The sequence below is a fragment of the Ambystoma mexicanum genome, chromosome 3p (genome assembly GCF_040938575.1).
Source record: "Ambystoma mexicanum isolate Mex_15411 chromosome 3p, UKY_AmexF1_1, whole genome shotgun sequence".
Taxonomy (NCBI): domain Eukaryota; kingdom Metazoa; phylum Chordata; class Amphibia; order Caudata; family Ambystomatidae; genus Ambystoma; species Ambystoma mexicanum.
Window position 1 is genome coordinate 1,075,656,134 of NC_090925.1, and position 24,734 is coordinate 1,075,680,867.

Consider the following 24,734-nt stretch of genomic DNA (forward strand, 5'->3'; position numbering starts at 1 on the left):
CATCTAAATGGACAGAGACATAGCACTCTTTTGGATGAGGTACCAGAAGAAATGTGCATTTGAACACAGAAAGGAGTCTGATGACATCACATGAAAGGGAGTTGGCATATCTGGAAGCTGGATGGAGAGAAGAAACATAACAAGTATTCTCTAAAGACTTAAAGAATAGACGGTAAAGATGAACAACATTTCGGGCTCGAGATGAAGATGCTCAATCTACAAAAACACTGAACAATATGTAAATCAGATTACACGTGTACAGTTGCTGGAAAGACAAGTAGGGAAAAGTATTCATAAGACTGGCTATGTAGTGTATTAGATGGCGGCGATGCTCCAATGTATATTCATAGGAATGTATATAACCTTGACGTTCCATAACGCACTTTAGCAGGCCTGAAAGTTCATAAACAAGAAAAAGACTTTCAAAATGTGTGCTGCAGTCGGAAATTACTGATGGCATGGCAGGTTTCGGGAACGATGGGGCTGGCTCAGAACCAAGGGAAAAGACCACAGTGTAACTGATGCCTGTCAAGAAAGCTACAACAAATGTGAGAAAGGAACATACTCTTGTTTGAAGCAGTATGAAAAAACAGGAAAGGTTTCTACAGGTCATCTTTTAACGGATTAAATACTGCAAAAGGCTCAAAAAGAGTGGTCTTCAAGTCACATGAGTAAAGTTAGAACAGCTTGGGTCAGGCTTTACCGAAACTAAAAAGACACAGTGAAGCCATACTCCCTTTATTTCCCAGACGAAATTCACAGCTACAAGGCCAAGTACAACAGCTAATTGTCTGACAAATTGAAGGAGTGTTGACAGATAGTGGGTTAATTGGAGAGGAGGCATGATCACGCCGCGCTTCCATGCATCTGTAGTGGTAGCCTGTGTGCTGCTAGCGTGAAGAATGTTCCAGAAGGGTATGAGGGTGCCAAAGCAATCATAGTGGGCCGTATAATGAAAAAGCTTTATAGTATGAAGATGCAATGAATTGTTCTGTATTTAGTGACGACAATAGTGACCAGTTATTGGGGTGGGTTGTGATGTCCACCTGACTTAAGTACCCAATCATAACCAGTGGCCATATAGAATGTATACTAAGATGTTCACGGAGAGCCAACCATGGGTACCCATACGTTTTGTAGTTTGCCACCTAATATGACATCAGCAGTGATGAATTTGTGTTATAAAAGGATAGTTTTTTATGAAATGTTTTGAGACTAAGCTGTGCGGCGTCGTATGATGCCTGTTGTACTCCCTGTGTTAGATAATTGATATTAAAACAGAAAAGCACTTTGCCAACTTCCTGAGTCTTTTTTATATTGAAGTCTGAGTAACCTCCGCATCCCCATCCACATCTGAGCATTGCTACCTCGTCTTAAAGGGCTCTTGGGAATAAGAGTTCACTTGGTAGCAGAGGGGATGGTTAAAGGTCCATTGATCTAAGTAAAACTTTGGGGTCCCGGTTATATCGGATGTCCTCTGCCATTTAGCTGAAAGGACATGAAGCTCCCTGTAGATAGAGGTTAGATTAAAGTACAAACCCTTGCAAGGTTAGGTACGATGGGTCCCTCGCCTTTCCCCACAGAAACCCCTCCGACTTCTACAGGAAGCTGAATGGACAGAAGGCTGAATCGGCTGATTAAGGAGGAGGCGATCCCGAGACTCGGAAGTTGAAAGACAAATGGCGAGTAGATTGGGAAACGTTAAAAACTGTATGCATGGGAAAACTAACCATGGGGAAAAGGTAACGGAGGGTTGGTTGAGTATTATGAATAATGATAAGAGGTTTTGAATAAGAGATATATAGAAGATGAGCGTTCCATAGGTTAGCCCAGAGGCCTGCGTTCAGGAACGTCAGAAAAAAATATCTTAAAATCTAGAAATAGATCTATAGGAGACAGACAGGTCTGTTAAGGAAAATATTTTACACCCCCATCAGGGGTAAAAATTAAGGGCAATAAGAGCCGCGAGGAGTGTCGGCTAAGAAGATACATGTGGGCCGGCAAAGTGTGTTTATATGTTTTGTATGTTATATGCATGTAAGTGTAACGCTCACCTGGTATCCACGGGAACATCACTCAGCCTGTTTTGACCTCTTACGACCTTGAGCACTTCCCTGGAGGCTATTCAACTGGAGACTGGGCCTGAAACACAGGATTGGTAGAGTTTAACTCCCTATTGTCTCTGTGTGCTTGAACCCCTTCTTCCCCTGGGTCCAACCCTTCCCTTTGATCCACAGCTCACCTTGTTTTCTTGGATAGTGTGCTCTCCGTCCTGCTTTCAGCGCAGGGGTGCGTTGATTGATGCAGGCTCATTGTTGCCTAGTTACTTCACTGGCAAGAGTCCGACAGGTAAGTATAATGAGTCTTTTGAACAGTTCTCTAACTTCGTTACTTTCCTTCCTTAGATGATGGCCGGCGTCTGGGGATGGCGGCGTGCTGCTGAGATGAGTAGCTCTGAAGGTGAGTGAGAGCGCGAAGCGCGATGCACCCCTTTCGTATTTGCATTGAACTGAGTTATTTTTCTGTGTCTTTTAGGTGCAACAATGTTTTCAGCGTGGATGCTGGTTATGAAGAACAAATGCGGTGGGTAAGCGCGGTATGCAGCTCCTCTAGATGTTTCCACGCTAACCTGGAGTGTCTTTTCCCTCTTGCAGATGGATGAGAAGTTCCGGAGACAGAGTTCCCCCAGAGCGGCTGGGATTCAGGTAAGCGTTTGAAGCTCGTACAGTATTTAATAATAAGCGAAGATTTGCAGAATGCTTATTAATGCCTTTTTTCTGTTCTTTTCCCTTTTCCTTAGGAAGCGGCGTGCCGGGATGGGAATGACACCGCCGAAGATGTCCGCAGAACAGAGGGAGCAATGAATGATGGGCAGAAGCGCTGCAATGTAAGGCTGTTCCTAACGGTGTTCTTGTTCTTGCAGGAGCTGAGCGCAGAAGAAAGATGCAGGCCTACTGGAGACCGATCTGAATACGGTGAGTGTCACGCTGCAGGTGCAGAAAATGCAAAGCATGTTTCTCAGCCTGGGTGTGGCTTAAATAGTCTCTGGGTATCCCAGGTGTCTCTGGGCTGAACCACACCCAAAAAACTAGACCGCACATTCAGTTCTGGGAACCGAAATATGTGGGTGCATCCATCTTGTCCTCATCAATGCACTACAAGTCCAATCCCCAATGTTATCCTATGGGAGTAAGTGAGTCTGGTGCCACAAGCGCCAAGTCTGACTCCAAGTGGGTCTTTGGAGGGATGGAGAGGCCCTTGAGGTCCATGTAGGTGATCGTGTCCTGGCTCCAGCCTGACATCTTGGAGGGCTGGTGACATGAGGGGCAGGAATCATGACAGCGCCCCCCCCCCCCAAGGCCCCTCTCAAGGTGGCTCTTCTTTCTGGTCCTGGTTTGGTTGGATGGTTTTGATGAAATCATCTAAGCAAGCGAGGTGCATGGATGTACTCACAAGGCTCCCATGTCCTGTCTTGTGGACCATACCCCTTCCAGTCTACTAAGTAGTATAATTTGGATCTGACGTACTTTGAATCTAGGATGTCCTTGACTTCGAATTCTGGCTCCTCTGCAACTACTACTGGCTGTGGTGGTGTTGCTAGCCAGGTCCCAGGTTGAACAGGTTTAAGGAGAGACACGTGGAACACAGGATGAATCTGCATGTTTGACGGCAAAGCTAGTCTGACCGCCACAGGATTTATCACAGAGGTGATGGTGAATGGACCCAGGTATCTTGGACGGAAAGTTCGGGCTCCTTTAATGGACATATGTTTGGAAGCCAGTCAGACTTTGTCTCCCATTTGGTAGTAGGGGGCCTTTGCTCGGTGTTGATAAGCAAACTTCTTTTGGCGATTCTTAGCTTGAAGTAGGTGTTCAGATGCCCTTTTAAAGGTTTGAGAAATGGTTGTGTGCAAGGTTTTGACTGCTGGCATTTCCAGGGTTGTAGAAACGTCCAACTCAGAAGTACGTGGGTGCCTGCCATACATGGTATAAAAGGGTGTCTGCCCAGTGCTGGTGTGTAGGGAATTATTATAAGCATATTCAGCTATCCATAATAGGTCGAACCAGCTTCCTTCAGCTTGGTGTAGCATGCAACGCAGATACTGCTCAAGCGTCTGATTTGTCCTCCCAGTTTGACCATACATTTGGGGATGCTGACTGGTGAATAGCCGAATGTCGATTTGGGCCATAGAGCAGAATTTTCTCTAGAAGTTAGATACAAATTGAGTACCTCGGTCTGAGACCAAAACTGAAGGAAACCCATGGAGCCGTACAAGGCCTTCAAGAAATACCTTTGCCAGAGTGGAAGCATTTGGGAGCCCCTTAAGAGGAATGAAATGTGCCATTTTTAAAAATAGGTCCACAACCACAAGAATAGTGTTAAAACCTTGACTGGGTGGTAAGTCAGTAATAAAATCGAGGGACAACGTGTGCCAGGGTGCTGGTGGGATTTCCAATTGTTGTAATAGCCCAGCCGATTTCTGCTTGGATGACTTGCTTTGAGCACACACTCCACAAGATAGGATGAATTGGAGAATGTCTTTAGCCCACGTGGGCCACCAATAATTTCGTTTTACCTTGGCTAGGGTTTTAGCGATTCCGGGGTGGCCCTCGATCAAGGAATCGTGATAACCGGACATGACTTAATAATAATAAATAATAATAATAACTTGTTCTCGTAGTTCTTGGTTTGGTAAGAATAAACGATTCCTGAAGTAGGGCAACTGATTTTTTATCATGAAATGTTCTCCTTGTGCACTCCACACTTGTAATTTCTCGGCACTCATCAGGTTTTGGATTTCTTCATGTAATTCTTTCTGAGTTATGGTTGTTGTGATTCCTAGGAGCTTGAAACTCGGGATGATTGCTATTGGGTCAGGGGTCTGATACCCTTGCTCTTCCTCCCCCATACGGGAAAGGGCATTGGCCTTCCCGTTTTTCACCCCTGGTCGAAATGCAATCACGTAGTCATATTCAGCAAAACAAATAGCCCAACGTAGTTGTAGAGAGGATTGGGCCTTTGCCGTTTTTATGTACTGGAGGTTCCGGTGGTCAGTTATTACGGTGATTGTGTGTCTGGCGCCCAAGAGGCAGTTCCGCCATGCCTTAAAGGCTGACTTAATGGCCAGGAGTTCTTTGTCTGTGATAGCGTAATTGAGTTCAGGCGGTGTGAATTTACGCGACCAGAAGGCAACAGGGTGTAACTGGCCCGTTTTGGGGTCCTTTTGTGAGAGGACGGCTCCCATAGCCATGCTTGAGGCATCCGTTTCCACCAGGTATTGGAGATCAGGGCGAGGGTGGCGTAAGATTGGGGCAGATGTGACTCTTGCTTTGAGTTCCTGGAAAGCCTCCTCGGCTTCTGTTGTCCACTGGAAATTTTTGTTGCTTTTCCTTAGTAATGACGTGATGGGATGCATGATTTGCAAAAATCCTGGGATGAACCGGCGGTAGAAGTTTGCAAAACCCAGCATACTTTGAACCCCCTTGAATAAATTTGGGGATGGCCAGTTCAGGATAGCATCTACCTTGTGTACATCCATTCGGATTCCATTCGGGCTGAGAATAAAGCCCAGGAATTCCACCTCGGAGATGTGGAATGAGCACTTTTCGAGCTTGGCGTAGAGCAGGTGTTGACAGAGTTTCTCCAATAAGGATCGGACGTGTTTAACGTGGTCCTGCTTTGATGCGGAATATACTAGGATATCGTCGATGTACACTAGAGCACTGACATCCCATAGGACATCGTTCATGAACTATTGAAATGCAGCAGGCGCGTTGCAAAGGCCAAAGGGCATTACTTGATATTCGTACAAGCCGTATTTGGTGCGAAAAGCGGTTTTCCATTCTTCCCCCTGTTTTACGCGAACAAGGTGATATGCTCCCCTCAGGTCTAGTTTTGGGTAGATTTGGGCATCTTTGACTTGATCAAGCAATTCAGGGATCAGTGGCAGGGGGTAGTGATTTTTTACGGTAATCTGGTTCAGTGAGCGATAGTCGATGCACGTTCTCAAGGCCCCCTCCTTTTTCGGTACGAAGAATAGAGGACTGGCTGCTGGAAACTTCGAGGGACGGATGAACCCATTGGCCAGGTATTGGTCAAGATAGGCCTGCAGGTGCTGTTTTTCTGGTTCTGTGAGTGCGTAAATTCACTCACAAGGGATTTGTGCGCCGGGTATCAGGTCGGTTTGGCACTCGTATGGTCTATGCGGTGGCAGGGTATTAGCCTGTTCTTTCTGAAAGACATCTTGAAAGTCCTGGTATTCACTTGGTAGGGTGCCGATTGCCACAGTCGCAAGCGTGGAGGTACTGGTGTCTATTGGTTGTTTCTCTTGGCGATAACATGTGTGGGCGCAAGTCTCGGGAAAGGCCAATTCTTTTGCTCACCAATCGATTCGAGGATTGTGAGCTACCAACCATGGCATTCCCAAAATCAACCGGAACTGTGGTGCCTTAATGAGGTCGAAAACCATTGATTCTTGGTGTCCATCCTGGCACAAAAGGGTTAAAGCTGCAGTGCATTGGGATACTGGACCAGAAGCTGTTTCCGTGCCGTCGACAGTGGTAACAGTGTCAGTGGTTGATTTAGGGCGTAACGGAAGCCCCATCTTTGCCGCAAGATCCTGGTCGATGTAATTCCCAACGGCTCCACTGTCTATGTACGCTTTACTGCGTGCATCTGAGATGGTTGTTGATCAAGACCACAGATAGTGCAAAATGGGATGTTTGTAGTTCACTTTCTTGGCTCGACAAGTGGACCCCTACACTTGCCGGGCTGGGGAGTTTTCCGATTACTTGATGGTATCTTCCTTGACCGTGGCCCCTAGCGTCCTCCTCGGTGGCTTCACAGGGCACTCTTTAAGGAAATGACCTGACCTTCCACAGTACAGACATAACTGCTGCTGTCTCCTTTTATCCCTTTCCGCATTAGTCAAGGGGGATCTGACCCCCCCGATTTGCATTGGTTCTCCTAAACCTTCCGTTGTTCGGGCAGTATTGTCCTTTGAACGCACATACATAGGGCGAGGGTCCGGTCTGGTTCGATCTGCTCTTCGGTCTTGCAACCTATGATCCATTTGAACAACAAGGTCAATGAATTCTGAGCAGTCTTTTGGGGGGTTCACTACTTGTGCGAGAACATCCTTGAGCTCCCCCGGCAACCCCTGATAAAATCACGTGGTTCTCTTCTCCACTGGCCATTCGGCTTCAACTACGAGTCTATTGAACGTGGCTATGTATGTTAATAGGTCTTGATTCCCTTGGCGTAGGGACAGAAGTTCATTGTCTAATGTCTGCCCATGAGTACAACGGGCGAACAGCTTTTCCATCTCCTGCTGAAAGCCCCTGAAGTCATGCAGCAAAGGATCGTCTTGGGCCACAAAGGGAACAGACCAGTCCACGGTGCTACCACTCAGGTAGGATAGCACAAAAGCGACCCGTGATTCATCATTCGGAAAGGCCCCTGGCCTACAAAGGAAGTGCAGGCGGCACTGGTTCATGAACGTTGCAAACTTCTTGGGATCCCCCGTAAATCGTTCAGGCGGGGCCAAGGAAACTGCCCCAGGAAGGGTTATCTGAACGGGATTGGCTGATGGTGCTGGCATTGAGGGCACGCTTCCCGGCAATGGTTCATGCCCTGCTTGTGACTGGAGAAGTTGCCGGCTTAAATCATCAGTCGTTGTTTGGCTACTATCAGCTCTCTCCTCAGGGTGTTGGTCTCCTGCCTGGCTGCATGTACTTCGGAACGTAGCTGCCCCAACATGTGGGCTAACTGGTCGGTTTCTGACGTTTCCATGACGCCCAGGTGGATTTTGATGTGAGGCTTTGCGTTCTGTAACGCTCACCTGGTATCCACGGGGACGTCACTCAGCCTGTTCTCAAACCCTTCCCTGGAGGCTATTCGACTGGAGACTGGGCCTGAAACACAGGATTGGTAGAGTTTAACTCCCTATTATCTCTGTGTGCTTGAACCACTTCTTCCCCGGGGTCCAACACTTCCCTTTGATCCAAAGCTCACCTTGTTTTGTTGGATAGTGTGCTCTCCGTCCTGCTTTCAGCGCAGGGGCACATTGATTGATGCGGGCTCGTTGCTGCCTAGTTACTTCACTGGCAAGAGTCCGACAGGTAAGTATAATGAGTCTTTTGAACAGTTCTCTAACTTTGTTCCTTTCCTTCCTTAGATGATGGATGGCGTCCGGGGATGGTGGCGTGCTGCTGAGATGAGTAGTGCTGAAGGTGAGTGAGAGCATGATGCGCGATGCACCCCTTTCGTATTTGCATTGAACTGAATTCTTTTCCTGTGTCTTTTAGGTGCTGCGACGTTTTCAGCGTGGATGCTGGTTAAGAAAGAACAGATGCGGTGGGGAAGCGCGGTATGCAGCGCCTCTAGATGTTTCCACGCTAACCTGGAGTGTCTTTTCCCTCTTGCAGATGGATGAGAAGTTCCGGAGACAGAGTTCTTCCAGAGCGGCTGGGATTCAGGTAAGCGTTTGAAGCTCGTACAGCATTTAAAAATAAGTGAAGATTTGCGGAATGCTTACTAATGCCTTTTTCTGTTCTTTTCCCTTTTCCTTAGGAAGCGGCGTGCCGGGATGGGAATGACACCGCCGAAGATGCCCGCAGAACAGAAGGAGCGATGAATGATGGGCAGAAGCGCCGCAAGGTAAGGCTGTTCCTAACAGTGTTCTTGTTCTTGCAGGAGCTGAGAAGAAGAAAGATGCAGGCCTACTGGAGGCCGATCCAAACACGTGAGTGTCACGCTGCAGGTGCAGAAAACGCAAAGCATGTTTCTCAGCCTGGGTGTGGCTTAAATAGTCTCTGGGTATCCAGGTGTCTCTGGGAACCGAAATATGTGGGGGCATCCATCTTGTCCTCATCAATGCACTACAAGTCCAATCCCCAATGTTATCCTATGGGAGTGAGTGAGTCTGGTGCCACAAGTGCCAAGTCTGACTCCAAGTGGGTCTTTGGAGGGATGGAGAGGCCCTTGAGGGCCATGTAGGTGATCGTGGCCTGGCTCCAGCCTGACATCTTGGAGGGCTGGGGACATGAGGGGCAGGAATCATGACAGTAAGTCAGAAGAAAAGTGAAGTGTCAAAGAGCAACAAGAGATTTTTTGATTTTTAAAAAGGAGAAATTGTTAATTTTTGCTATTTAGAGTATTGACTGAGTAAAAAAGATAAAGTGAAATGAAGTATAGAGGTTTTGAGCTGCGACGATTGGTGCACACTCATGTTGGGAGTGATTGGTTGTATAAAGTGTTATTTGTGTGAAGCACAGTGAGTATCGACAGGCGAGTGAGCCTTGTCACAATGGAGGATAACACTCCGCTCACGCATATGTGCCACCAGTTACCTAAACACGTACCCAAACTTAAACAGTATAGCACAGAATGGGTTAAGGGAAGAGCAAATAAAATGTTCATGCCATGGCCACAAGGGGGATTGCTGTCAAAACCAGTTTTATAACACATGACTACATATTTGCATGCAGCATACACAGGAAAAAATCTGGAGAAAAGGCTAGCTAGTTTAGAGCTTTGGAAGATATATCAGGAGGAACTGGAAGATCCACCTCCTGAAGACTGAATATTGAGCCAGAGTATAGAGGGGGATAAGGAGCCTTCTGCTCCCCCCACCGTGATTGTAGCAAATGATGGTAATCCAAAAGATGATGGAGTGTATCCAATAAGGGAACTTAAAGCAGCAACAGGGTATAGTAACCCCACGTATGAACCTCCTGCTTATAGCAGTGATGAAGGTTCGGAGAAATCTCCAGAGAAAGACGTGGTCTCTGTAGTCCTACAGGACAAAGAGAGAAGTTAACAACCAGGTATGACCCTTGATATAGAAAGGGAAATTAAGATATAGAAGGGAGAAATGGACAAGACTGTTGAGATAGCGCTCATACAAAATGAGTGGATGGGAGGTCAGATATTGCTTAAACTTGATGGGACGAGCATTGGGGAGGTATGGCAAAAGGAAGACCAGGACGAGCAAGATAAAGAAGACAGGGACAGAGAGAAGCGATTGAAAGAGGACGAGCTTAAATGAAAGAACAGGAAAAGCCGAGAACAACTGTATCAAGAAGAACAGCTGAGGAAGGAAGAAAGAGCAGAACAGTAAAGGAAGTATGATAATAGGCAGCAAGCAATCAAAAAATGGGATAAGTTAGACAGGAAAAGAGAAGAAGAGAAAGAGAAGTTAAGAGAGAAGAGCATACAAAGGCAAACAAATTATGAAATGTGCAGGGCAAATGAGAGAAGAGAGATGAAAAGACAGGAGGAAGAAAGAATTAGGGAAGAAGCAAAGAATCGAAGAGCATTAGTTGATGTACTGGAACGAAAAAGGAAGCAGAGAGCACGCGACATTCATCGCATTGAGAAAGAGTTAAGAAACCCAAATACAGTTGTAGCATGGGAGGACATAGAAGCATTTTTCCCATCACAGGAGCCGATGGCAGCGCCTTCTAGGGTAAATCTAGAGGAGGATTTTGAAGAAGAAACTATTGGAGACAGATTTGCGAAAGCATATCATGAAATGAAGACGAAAAATTAATTAAAAAGCAAAGGAAAAGATGATCAATTTGAGATTTACCAAGCACGAGGAAAGGAAGGAAGTCCGTTTAGTTCTAAACACCGAGCTCTGTTTCTGGATAGGCTAATTCTGAATAGAGATGAGATGAGAAAGAGGGTAGTCACATAAGTTGGGGACAGGAAATGTCAGACGAAGAAGGGGAAACGTGAGGGAGAAGGGACAGATGCATGCGGGTTTGGAGAATGTTATTAACAGATAAATCGGTTAGATGGTGAAGAGGTAAAATGGGACGTCCCCTTCCCCCGATTCTCTGCCAGACCATGGCCTAGATCGTCACGGCCTAAGCACCCACCACGAGAGGAATTTGACCCGCTCACAGATGCCTCAGACATTAACATCTACCGTGGCCACTCCCCACGTGGCCAGGGAAACTGCCCGTCAGTCAAGCCACATGCTGAGACCTCTGGCGAAGCTGACATAGACCATATGGATCAACTCGACTATCGCAGCAGCAATGAAAGTCACCATCGTTAGAGATGCCATGACGACATAGCCCTCGGACGGTAACACATCTGCCACCATGCACACTGGTCAAACCCACACCAATCTTACACGAAGAACATACTCACTACCATGACGTAACAGACCATTTACAGACACTGATGCATCGTTGTTATTTTTCACATAAGCTAAGCTACAGCACCGCAGAGACGCAAGAAGAGCTTGTGTACATGCTTGCAAATGCTTCATCGCTACTATAACCACGTCAACATAAGGCACTCATGTGTAAGGACCCCTGCCGCTCACCGCGACCCCCATGTTGTGAACCATATGCCGCCTCTAATGGATCAGGCCAACATAGGCCTCAGCCACAGAGTAGGCCGCAAACTCAAAAGCCACAGGCCCAGAGCAGCTCGGACGGAGCTGCAAAGCGCTGATCATGAAGAACAAACCCTGACGAGTGCCTCACAGCCAAGGCCACGAAGTTGCAACTTACACGCCGTGCGCCCCGAGCCTGCTGCGACTAACCGCCCCTCAAAGCCGAAATACAAATCAAATGCTCAGATTCTGCTCCAGCCACGGTCTCACCACACGTGACCAAGCTGACATGATGCGGTGCCAAGTACCAAGTCCCAGGGACACTCTGGGGTCTCACGTTTGGGACACAGACTGCAACAATGAAGTGACAAATTGGTCAGTGACGGCAGCGAGAAGTAGCGATCCTGCAGCTAATGGCAGACCTGTCCATTGTCCTCCGCTGACACATAGTCACACATTGTTTCAAACATCAGGTATACTGCGAGCTGGGAACAACGATGGTCCCAGGCTTGGGGGCTTGCGGATGAACCAATCAGGGCACGGGGGCTAACCACTGATGGCACTGCAACCTAGCCAATCACTAACCTGTTCCATGTAGCATTTTTGGTGTAACCATTTCTAGGGACGACCCAAGCCTACCACCTGACCTCTTCTCCACCAACCAATAACTTACCTAAATGTTCCTATACAAACACTATTACTCTGTTAGCCAACCCAAGGTGGCGTTAGGTTTTGGGGCAAGTTTCCCAGGTGATGCACAATGAAGCGTCACCCATGCTGAAAAGGGGCCTGCAAGCCCACTCTTTGGAGATGTGTTCCTGGATGACCTAGGATCCCAGAACCTGTCCCTGCCATTTTCTAATAAACAGCAGTAACGCCTTGCTCTTGCGTGTGTCTCATGCTCATTGGGGACTGCGGGAGGAGTTGGGGTCTCCCTACCCCCGGAGGTCCGCAGACGGCCCTGCCGACCTCCAGGAGATCACCCCAACAAGTCGGAGGCACTGCTGAGATACTGAGGGTGAGGCAAGAGGGACGTGCAGCCTGCGCCAAGTTGGCCCGGCACAGCGGCCCCCTCTGCCGTTGCCCCCTTTGGAGGACTACAGTTCGATTGCGGAACTGCGAGAGGACCGGACAGCGCAATCCGGAGAGTGGCTGTTCGGAGCCGACTTGAGAAGTATCCCGCCCGCGGTTGGCGAGTGTCAGACGTGGTCCAGACGTGGGAAGGTGACGATCAGATTGAGAGGGGTACCTGCAGCCGAGCAGCACCAGCAGGCGAGAGCCAATGTGAGTATGGCACACGCAACCAGCAATGCAAAATTGTGCGGGTGGCGGGAGGAACTGTAACGAGGTGTCGGGTGGATTTAAAGGGTGCTCAGAAAGATTTTAATAATTGAGCGGCGGTTGATGTGAAAAGTATTGCCGGACAGGCACGAGGGCCGCCTCGTATAGCATTGCAGAGTGCGTAGGGTGGGGCTTAAGGCCCCCACATATGACTGGTGAATCACGCTGATTGGTTTTGATCGTGGGCACCTGTACAGAAGGGGGTGTGGCATTTCTACGAGTTGACGTTTTTGATCGATGAGTAGATGAGGATTCCTGTTGGTCGAGTGTTTTCGCTCAGTGAATAGATGACATATTCCTGGCTGAGATAGCTAGATTGTTTCTCGGTGCAGAAGATAGTGTGCTGGTTAAGCTCCCCGGTGCGGGAGCGTATCATACGTGAGGCGATGCAGCATGTGCAGTTTACTATAATAACGAAGTGATTAATGAATACTCCACTCCAGGAGTCGTGGGAGGACAGATGTGGGGAATGACATTGCAAAACAGCGCGCATGTTATTTTCGTGTGTATTCATACATACCTGTATCCAACTGTCCTAGGGCTGGTGACGTCACCCATAGGATGCATAGGATTACTCAGAGATTTTGAATCACGGTGAAAGGTGGGGTGAAAGAGGGAGGCGGCAGCACACGGAGAACGGCGGCTTGCCTTGTACCAGGCGCGGCTACGGGAGGTGGTAGAAAAGAAACGGCGGGAGGGAAGACGGGAGAACAGGGAAACTCTTGGTGGTGGAACGAGAAGAGAAAAGGGGGAGGAGCTGAGGTAACGACTGAAGGCACGCCGGTAGCAGCGGTGCAAGGAAGGCGGGGTGGATTAAAAAAGCATGCCGCGCGGGACGTGAAGCTGCAGGTGGCTTTGCATGCCACAGGTTGAAGGTGACCCTAACACTAAGGAAAGGAGCATAAGGAGGGCAAAACTGTCGCAAAAGAAAAGAGGGTGGTGGCGCCCAGCGCAAAAGTATTTTAACACCATTGTTTTCTTTGCAGCGGAAAAGTCGGAAGACCCCAGCTTACGGGGCCAGGTAACGGTGGTACTGAGGAAGTAAGGGTTTTAAGAATGTCTGTGTACAATGGAATGGGGGCAGGGTACAGGAACCTGCTAACAACGCCACTCCAACACATATGCTCTACGCTACCTCCACATAGAGACAAAATAGTAAAGTATAGTATTGAATGGACACAAGGAACAGATAATAAGATACGGATACCATGGCCGCCCAATGGCAGCTTTGATATGTACACTCAACACTCTCTCCTAGCATATATACATAACACATATAAAGGAAAGAAGCTAGCGAACCACCTAGAAGTTTTCGATCTCTGGAAGCTGTTCCAGGAATGCATCCCTGGGGTAACGGGGATGTTGATAGTGCAGGGAGTGAAAGGGGAGAAGGTGAAAGAAGAGGGGAGGTGTAGCGCACCCCTGGAACCTCCCAATGTGGAGGAAAATGAGAAAGAATCAGAAGGGTCATACTCAGTAACAGAGGTTAAAAAGGAAGGGGAAGGTGAGACGCCCATAACTAAGGAGGTTAAGAAGAAAACGGGAGGGTTGTACCCAGTAACAGAATTTAGAGAGACGGCGTGGTCACAGTTGACAGCTGCAGAAGGGTATTTAAACCCTACGTTTAGCCCGTCGCCGTACTCGCCAACAGGTAGCTACCCAAAGGGGAGGGGCGTGGGGAGCGCAGCAGCAGCGCACGCACAAGTAAACGCGAGAAGTACACAGTAGACGCATGTAAACATTGCTGATGTAGGTCCAGACGAATGGACAGCTGCCCAAGTGTTGCTGAAACTACGGGGGAAACTAACAGAAGAGGAGGAAGAGGTAATTATAAGGGTAGAACAGGAGGAGGATGGAGGAGCACACGGGAGGTGTGAGGTAGGTAACACAGAAGAGAGGAAGATGACAAGAGCAGAGGAGGCGATGCTGGAGGAACAGTTACCAGGATTGAGGGAGGCACGGATTGTACTGACCAAGCAACTAGAGCAGGAGGAACGTGAGAAACAGAAGAAGAGGACGGGAGGAAGGAGTGGTAGAGCGACGTAAAACAAGCAGGAGATAGAAAAGAAGAAGAAGGAGGAGGACCGCTTAAGGGGAATTGCGGAAAGGGCAGCATGCATGGAGCAGCGGGAACTTAGGAGAAAAGAAGAGGAATGAGAAGAGAACGACAGGGAGATGACGCTGTGGAAGAGAAAGATTATAGCAGAAAGCACACGTAAGTATGAGGAAGGGAGGATATTAGAGAGTTTACTGGAAAAAGAGGGCGGGTGTGGTATGAAAAGGATAGAGATTTCAAGGCACTCAAGCAGGTAAGTAACGCAATAATGAACAAATTTAGCAGGGCAAGAGTGGAGGCAAAGGACGAGGGAAGCAAACAAGGAAACACGGAAATAGGAGGATCAAACAAGGCACACAGGAATAAGATGCAGGCAAATAACACAGAGGAAGCGCCAATGGCACAAACACAAGGGGACGCGGAAAAGACAGGTGAGTACGCTGACATAGATCTAGACACGGTAACAGTAGGAGGGAAAAACATAACTTCACAGTTGGCATTCTCAGATGGGTTCTGCAGTAGGAAGAAGAAGGATCTTGCAAAGGACAAACCGAGGGAAGCGTAGAAGGGCTGAGTAAACTATACATAGCACGCACAGACTGTGGGTTGTCATGGGAATGCAGGACACAGGAAGGCGGAGAGGGAGAAAGGATGAGCAAGAGACAACAAGGAGGAAGGGCACAGCGACCACTCACACCACCAGCACAACACACGCCATATGTTAATAAGCTTAGGGACCTCCCAGGACAAAGAATGGAGGAGTTGACAACACAATATAACAAGGACAAGGTAGGTAAGCGGAAGGGGCTTGTGGCAGGAGGAGAGAGTAGGCTTACACAACACCTTACTGACTTTATCGAGGAACTTTCCGACATGGAGGAGGATAACGAATGCGCATATATAACACCACGCAGACGCACACCAGTGGAGGTAAGGGAGTACACGCAAATGCCATTACTAGAGAGAGGGGGGAAAGGCTGCAATACGTTCCATGGAAGCACGCAGATAAAGAGAACATTAAATGTAGGTTGCCATCATTTTTGTTGGAAGGGCTGGGAAATGGATATACGAAATGGAGAAACAAACTGCCGGACTAAAGTTAGCATTGGGCGATGTAAAGGGTTTGTTAATTTCTATATTGGGTGACGCAGCAGATGACATCTGGAAAAGGGCGGGATTTCCAGGGGTGTCCATTAACGACACATCACATGACGGGGCACGAGTTGCAAACTGCAGACACACATTATGGCAAGCGCTGAGGGTGCAATACCCAGACACGTCAGAACATAGGAGCAATAACTTCACGTAAGATGCGTGAGAATGAGGACCCTGTCAATTACATCCAAGAAATTCAAGAGAAGTGGCGCTTGGAAATGCGGGAACCGTGGGACAAAACACTAGCAATTTTTTACCACATACTGATACAGGGCCTCCCAGAGCCGGTACAAAGACAATTAAAGAAATTAGTGGGAATGGAAGCAAAGGCATGGCCGGAAATTCAGCTAACAATAGTGCACCACTGTAGGTTGTGGCAGGAGAAGATGAAGCAAAAAGAAGAAGATAGGAAATCAGAGGAGGCGAAATTGGTACAAAAGAAACTGTCCAAATATGCGATGGAGGGTGCACTAATAACAAGCCCCATACAAGCAGTACAAGCACCAGACGCGACACAACAGCACTCAGTAGCAAAACAAATACAACCAGCACAAGTAACTACAGAAAAAATGCCACCGCCACCACCATATACAGCACAACACCCCACAACACTCCTATGCTCCTCAGGTGGGGAGTAGATCCACACAAATGGGAAACGGGCAAATGAACAACTATAAAGGAAGAGGTGGGGCAATAAGAGGGTGGGGATTTGGGCCAACAGCACAACAACCAGGGGGAGGGTTCCGAGGGTACAACAAATGTGGACATCAAGGGTACTCAGACAGCACTGGGGGGTACCCATGGCAAGCACAAGAGCCTGCAACATGCTAAACGTGCGGAGTGGTAGGGCACATATCACGCACATGCAGGGCAAGACCGGCACAAGCCGGATGGGGAGAGCATGGGCAACAAGGATACAATGGGGGACAACAGTATTACCAACAGACACCACAACAACAGATGGCACAAAATCAAATACAACAACAACCAATGACACCACAACTTCAATACACACAGCATCATCCGCCGGCACAGCAGCACGCACAACAACAGATGACGATGACACAACAACAACACGTCCAGACTGCACAACAACTAACACAGATACAGGACAGTACCCCACAACCCGCAGAAGAACCAATACAACAAACACATCTGGGGAGTGTAACAATACTGGGCCACAACCCATACACAGGGAATGGACAATCACTGTACCCCCAATAGACCAGCCCACAGACGTCCTTGCTGTGTCCCATCCTGTCGGTAACACCTAACCCTGCGGAAGAACCACATATAAAGGTGGCGATGGGTGACAAAACATTTTCCTTTCTAGTAGACACAGGTGCAACTAGGTCTTGCATAAGGGAAGGGAAGTTCAATTTGTCAGGCGATGCCATGCACGCTCAAGGATTCTCTGGGGCTAAAGGGCTGGTTCCTTTTACTGATAACATCTACTTATCTGTTGGGGAGCACGACTTATCTCTAGCGATATTATATTCAAAACAATCACCAGTAAATATTCTTGGAAGAGACATCATGAGCAGGTTGAACATGACTATCTCTTTTACTGACAAGGGAATAGTGTGCTCCACACCAGGCATAAATATGCTCACAGCCCGACACATACTACAGGCTTATTGTGAAAAGAAGGTGATAAGGGCCGAGCCAGTGGACAGGGACCTCTTCCAATATGGGACATACATGGGAATAGTGTGGCTACCGGGAATAGAGGGCAAAGTATGGAGGAGACCTGCGGCATACCTCTTCAGGCCAGAGACACCCACTGATGAAAAGGAAGGGGAAATAATATCAGTGGACGTGGAGGGTACTGTTGCGAAGCAAGACTACATTGCAGTACATGCCCAGGATGGGGAAGGGAAGGCATGGTGAGCAGTGATAGCATTGGCAGAAGGATACAGGCTTACACAGGTATCAGATGAGGAACTGTTTTCTGATGACAAAGGAGATGGGGAAATGGTGTTTGATATGAGTGTGTATATTTGGCTGATGGTAAGACTCAAAGACGTAGCTCAAAAAATGGCAATGGCACTGGAGGTGTCCTGCCCTACTAAGGTACCATTTTGCGAGGAAGACTTAGCTGCAGTACCCACATCGTTATGGACAACTAGTCCCTATGACGTGGGTTGCATAAAGAGCATTGGAGGTGTGCAAATAAAGCTAAAGAAAGGGGCAATGCTGCCTAGGATGAAACAGTACCCACTATCAAAAGAAGCTGATGAGGGGATATATGAGACTATATCAGCCCTAATAAAAAGAGGAATACTAGTACCAACAGAGTCACCATGCAACACGTCAGTGTACCCAGTGCGTAAGGCAAAAGAGGGGTCCTGGCGTTTGATCAAAGATTTAAGGCCTCTCAACCACATTGTGGAAGCAGAGTACCCTATTGCAGCCAACTAAGCAATGATACTGTGTGGAATTCCAGCAGAGGCATCACGGTTCACTGTGATCGACCTCAAAAATGCCTTCTTCTCCATTCCATTGCACCCTGATTAGCAAGACTTAACAAGCTTCACATACCGCACCACAAAGTGGAAACACACTAGGTTGCCACAGGGGTACTGTGAGTCGCCATCAATCTTTAACAGGGTAATACAAATGGATCTGGCCAACATAGAGATGGAAAGCACAGTGCTGCAATATGTTGATGATATTATAATATGCAGCACAACTGAGAAAAAGTGTAGGAGAGACTCAGTCAAAATGCTCACAGTCTTAGCTGAGAAAGTATACAAGGTAGACAAGGAGAAACTGCCGTACTGCCAAGAGCAAATACTTTACATTGGACAGATCATTTCACAAAAAGGAAGGAACATTGCACCACAAAGAGAACTAGCAATTCAAAACACACCACAGCCACAAACAGTGAGAGAACTACAGCAGTTCCTTGGTCTGTGCAACTACTGCAAGGCATGGGTCTTTGATTACAGCTCATACATAGGACCACTACTCAAGGCACTCAGAGAGGCACAGAGGGGCAAAGGAAATTGGAATGGACACGGGAAATGAAAAATGCATTCAATGAATTGAAAAATGCTATTTCAACTGCACCAGTACTGGCCACCCCCAATTAGCAAAAAGAATTTTACATCTTTTCAGATTGTGACTGAACAGTAATGAAAGCAGTACTGACTCAAACGACTAGCATTGGGCACAAGCCAGTGACCTTTTACAATGGCCATTTAGACCCTGTAATGATGGGACATTTCCTGTGAGAACAAAGCCTAGCAGCCGCAGCATTTGGGATGGAAAAATCATCTTCGATTACAATGGGATGCCAAACTACTTTGTATGTAGAACATGCCCTCTTTGCAATATTGACAAAACCAAAATCCACACTGACAACACAAAGAGCATCAGGGTATGAGATTATTCTATCTAGGCCAGAACTGACAGTAGTAAGATGCACTAATGTAAACCCAGCACAATTTATAGCAGAGGAAGCAGTAAATGGAGAATACTCACATGATTGCTCGGAAGCTATAGAAAATTACTCAGGAGCAAGGACAGTGGAGGGAAATGTATTAGAGGTGGGTGAGGTTATGTATATAGATGGGTCATCAACTATTGACCAGAGAGATGGAATAAGAAGAACAGGTGCAGCCGTAGTACGGCTCGGGGAAGATTGGACATTTGTTCCTGTCAAATGTGTTAAACTGCCCCAACACTACTCAGCCCAAGCAGCAGAGCTGTTAGCCATTATCATGGCCCTAGAAGAAGGTAATGACAATAGAATAACAATTAACTCGGATAGTGATTATGTTACATCAACAGTACACTCAGGATTAATAAAATTGGAAAAGAGAGGATTTCGGAGAGCTGATGGTACACCAGTACAACATGCTCTTCTTTTGGCCAAATTAATTGAAGTAATTAATCACCCAGAAGAGGTAGCGACTTGTGAAGTGTCAGGCTCACACCAATGGTGATGACCCAATATCAAGGGGCAACGAAGCAGCTGATGCACATGCTAAACATGCTGCATACTTTGGTGAAATATGGACACTCCCAGAAAAACAAAAACAAAAGGGGGGGTAAGACAAATGCTGATGAAGGATGGGTATACGCACATCCCAGAAACAGAGGTCATGGAACTGCAGGCAGCAGCACCAATGGCAGAAACAGAACTGTGCGTGAAAAGAGGGTGTACCATGTCTCCTACAGATCCACTATGGCGCCAGAACAACACTTGGGAAAGTAGTGATGCCCCTAGCACTGTTAAAAATAGCTCTGACACAATTTCACCATCCCACGCACACAGGGAAAGAGGTAATTGCAGCACGAATAAAGGAAAACTAGTTCTGTCCTGAGTTAAACTCACATGTCACTAATTTCATCAGTAATTGCCTTACATGCCAGCAATTCACAGCCGGTCGTACGCTGCAAGTGATCAAAGGTACCATACCCCAGCCTGAAGGACCCTTCCTGCACCTCCACATTGACTACGTTGACATGATCAATGTATGTCAAGGCTACAGATACATGATTGTAATGGTGTGCCCATTTTCACGATGGATCAAGGCCGGTCCAGTCTCTCATGTTGATGCATTTAGAGCAGCAAAATTCCTGGTGAGGGAGGTTTTCCCAAGGTGGGGGGTGTGCAAAGTATTATGGTCAGACAATGGCCCTCATTTCACTAACAAACTGTTCCAACATGTAACCACTCTCTGCGGGATCAAGCATAAGTTTGCATGTGCGTACCACCCAAATGGCGTATGGAAACGCCTCAACAGCCTTCTAAAGGAAGAAATAGCAAAAATTAAACAAACAACTAAGAAGAGTTGGCTGTACTGCCTCCCCTTGGCCTTGTTTGAACTGAGGAATAGACCAGGATCAGATCACCACCTCACACCCCATGAGGTGGTGACTGGGCACCAAATGCACCTCCCACTCACACCCACTCACACCACCATCAAGGGCCACAATTTATCGCCAATCAACTAGTAATGGTTTTGGTAATGAAATGCACGAATATGTCTCTTCTTTGGTAGAGCTGCTTTTATCTCTCAACAGCTTAAATGGACACAGGCAGGGTCGAAGAATGATCAACAAGGAGAAGCCACCAACGAGGAACAAGAAGAGACAACACAGTGGACAGTAAAAGAAGGAGATACAGGGCCTCATTACAACCCAGACGCTAAGGGGTTAACGGCGCTGTAAAAGGTGTCGGTGCCGTTAAACCCTTAACGCCTGATTACGAGGTCCCTTTGCGGGTTGCACTTTAATGCCTGCTTTTAGCAGGCGTTAAAAAACCAACCCGCAAAGGGACCTAGGAGCTAATTACGGCACCGTAATTTACGGTGCAGTAATTATCGCCTTCCCCATTCCCATTGAGCCCTATGGGCCAAAAATAGGAATGGGGAAGGGGCCATGGTGAATGGGGAATTACCGCCCTGCCAACCTTGGAATGGGGCGGTAATTCCGGCATTCACCATGGCGGATACCGGCATGGACCATGGTGCTTATAGCACCATGGTCCACCGCCTGGGTTGTAATGAGGCCCACAGTTTTATTAAAGAACTTTCAGCGAATGTGGAGCAGTCCACGTTTTACAGGCCCCTACCTGGTTGAAAAAGTAGCCTCCAGTGCATTGAAGCTCAGGGGCAAAGAGGCCTGGACTCACTTGCATGACATCAAGCCCTGCAAAGCACTGACCCCCCCTCTCCTCAGCGAAAGGGCCAACGCTTCAGCAACGACACCAGGAATAGCCGCCAGCCAAGATCAAAACGCCCCAAAAGACACTAACAATCAACACCCTATAGGCCACCCCATGATTACAAGGTCCCAACAAAACAAAATGACTTAGCATTAAGTAAACACTCTCTTGCCACCAGCCATTAAAGGACATTGGCCCTCATTACGACCCTGGCGTTAACCAATGGCGCTATTAGTACCATGGTTAATGCCGGTAATTTACCGGATCCGCCATGGTGACATGGGGAATTACCGCCCCATTCCAAGGTTGGCGGGGCGGTAATTCCCCATTTACCATTGGCCCTTCCCCATTCCCATTTTCGCCCCATAGGGCTCAATGGGAATGGGGAAGGCAGTAATTACGGTACAGCAAAATGCGGTACCGTAATCAACTTCAAGGTCCCTTTGCGGGTCCTTACCTTAACAGCTGGTACAGACCAGCCATTAAGGTCGGGTCCTGCAAAGGGACCTCGTAATCAGGCGTTAAGGGATTACCGGTACCGGTACCATTACCGGTACCGGTAATCCCTTAACGCCAGGGTCGTAATGAGGGCCATTGACAAAGGTATCTGTAATATACACCACACTGTGTAAACACGTGCATGCTCTCTTCTTTTTGTCTCGCACATGCAGGAATTGTGTATTGTTATTGTGGTTGCAGTAAAAGCAAAACATATATATAAAACAGAAACAGAGTCACTGCCCAGGGGTAAATGCTGCCCGCAGACAACAGCACCCCAGAAGCACTATCACATCAGTTTGTATATGTTATAAAAAGACCAAAATACTTAAAAAGAAGAAGGATTCATGTATACTATAACACATTTCTTATAATTATTACTCAATCATTTCCACACCTCCACGAAGCACTACCAGCCCTATGGATGGTGAGGAAAGCGTGGGAAGAGCTTTTCGCCTGGGCATTGAACGATTACCTAATACGCAGGGCTTAACTAAACAATACTAACACAATAACGCATGCCTTCAGAAATGTTCAGGTGGGCACCTATATCATCTACAGTAGCTGCAGGACCGCAGCAAAGGTAAGAGTGGAAATGCCAGTGGTATTAGCAACTGTAATTAAAATGATAACAATATTTTTCACCACTGGCCTGATTTCTGCCGCTGTTGGGCAGGCATACTATGCTTTCTATGTGGCTTTCTATGTTCCCACTACTAATATTTCCCCCCAAATACCCACAAGGAGCACTGTGTCAGGTGGTACAACTAGTACGGGGCAAAACATTAAGAGGAACAAACGAAGCATATCCAGTGATGTAAACGGGGTTGACACATATCTCACAGAATCTGCACACATCTCCAACAACATGTGGTATAAACACATGTCGAAAATTGCTAAGGATACGACAAAAGACAACTGCTATGTGTGTTCATTGATCCCTTACGCCATGAGCGCTTCCAGAACATTTGTTGCCTCAGAAGTGCCTGCAACAACTGCTGAATGCTTGCTATGCTTAGCATTATTCCAAATGAGAGGAAGGTTCCAAGGGCAAAGGGCGACACTCCGATGGAAATCAAGATCGACATACCCATATGAGAACAACTTCATTAAAACACTCCCCATGTATGATGATTCCTGGCAACAGATGAAAGGACTCAAGTATATAGCAGAAGGACCACAAAAAGGAGAAATGCAAGAAGTAACACTGGATTACCTAAAATGTGAGTGGTATGCAAAAGAGGTTGCCGGTGAACCAGGATGCTGGGAAAGATCAGTGATACTGATATATGGGAAGGTGCTCACAAAGGATGGATGGGTGGACGGAGTTGCGGGAAGCAAGATACTGACATTGGCAAAGTCACCCGTGGTGAAAGTGCAAGAAGAAAATGACAAGGGCTATAAAGAATGGACGAAGAGTGCTGCACTGGTGATGTGGTTAGATAAAGAAGAGGAACCAATAACAATACTCCCACTGACAGCATCGACACTGTGTTACCAGCATGACGGAGAGATAGATGTTGGAACAAATGAAGGATGCAAGAGAATAGTGAAGATTCCTGAGGGGGGTGCAGGAACCGCTCTACTAATGGATCACTACTGGGCCTGTGGAGCAAGAGCATACCACAGCATGCCGCCAATGTGAGATGGAGTATACACTATGGTACACATCAACATACCATCACTGGTGGTAACACAGAAGCACGTTAACTTGGAAAATTTCCCAAAAATGGACGAAGGAAATCAAAGAAGGAGAAATTCACCGAGGATGGTAGGAGAGAAACAAGGGAACAACACAGTAGGCCTTTCCAGAGTGAAGAGACAAGGAGAACCACTAACAGGAAACTACTTGTGGGAAAAATCAGAGACAGCCCTGAGTGACATTCCACCAGCACACAGGTTATTCGGCAGAGCAGCAATGTTCTTCTCCTCCATCATACATCCCAGAGTACAAGCATACGCCAATGCCAAATGGTTGCAGACAACCAGGTGGGAGCTCATGCTGACAATCAACACCACAGTGAACAGATTCAATGCAATAAAAGAAGAACTAAGAGCAATACGAATGGTGGCTCTACAAAATAGATATGTACTGGACCTCCTAACAGCAATGGAAGGAGGTGTTTGAGCAAAAATAGGAAGTTAATGTTGCACATTTACCACTACCAATGATGAAGATAACGGTACATTATCGGAGGCAGTATCACAGCTTGCCCAGATGCACACCAAGATGGAAGATGAAGCAAAAGGAGTGAAGAAGGACGGTAGCTGGTTTTCATACATCTTTCCTGGGTGCCATCTTGGTTATCAGATGGCCTCAAAATAGTAGCAGGATGTGTGATTTTAGGAATGGCTGCTAGAATGGGGATGAAGGTATGGAAGACAAGATCTAAACACACTGCTGAGGAAATGATAGGTATGCATGTCCTAATGCCAGCTGAAGATGACAAGAATGCAGACATTATCATCAAGGAACGTGAACGACTGCATTAACAAATAGTGGAAGCAGACTTGTACCCCCCATCAATTAAAGTAAAAAATCCAAGAAACCCGAAGAACTATGTTGGGAAGTGGGTTTACTGCGAACCCGGTGGTGGATGTGTTTATATGTATTGGTCTTTTGAAGACCATGTAGACAGATACGGACACTTGGTGGG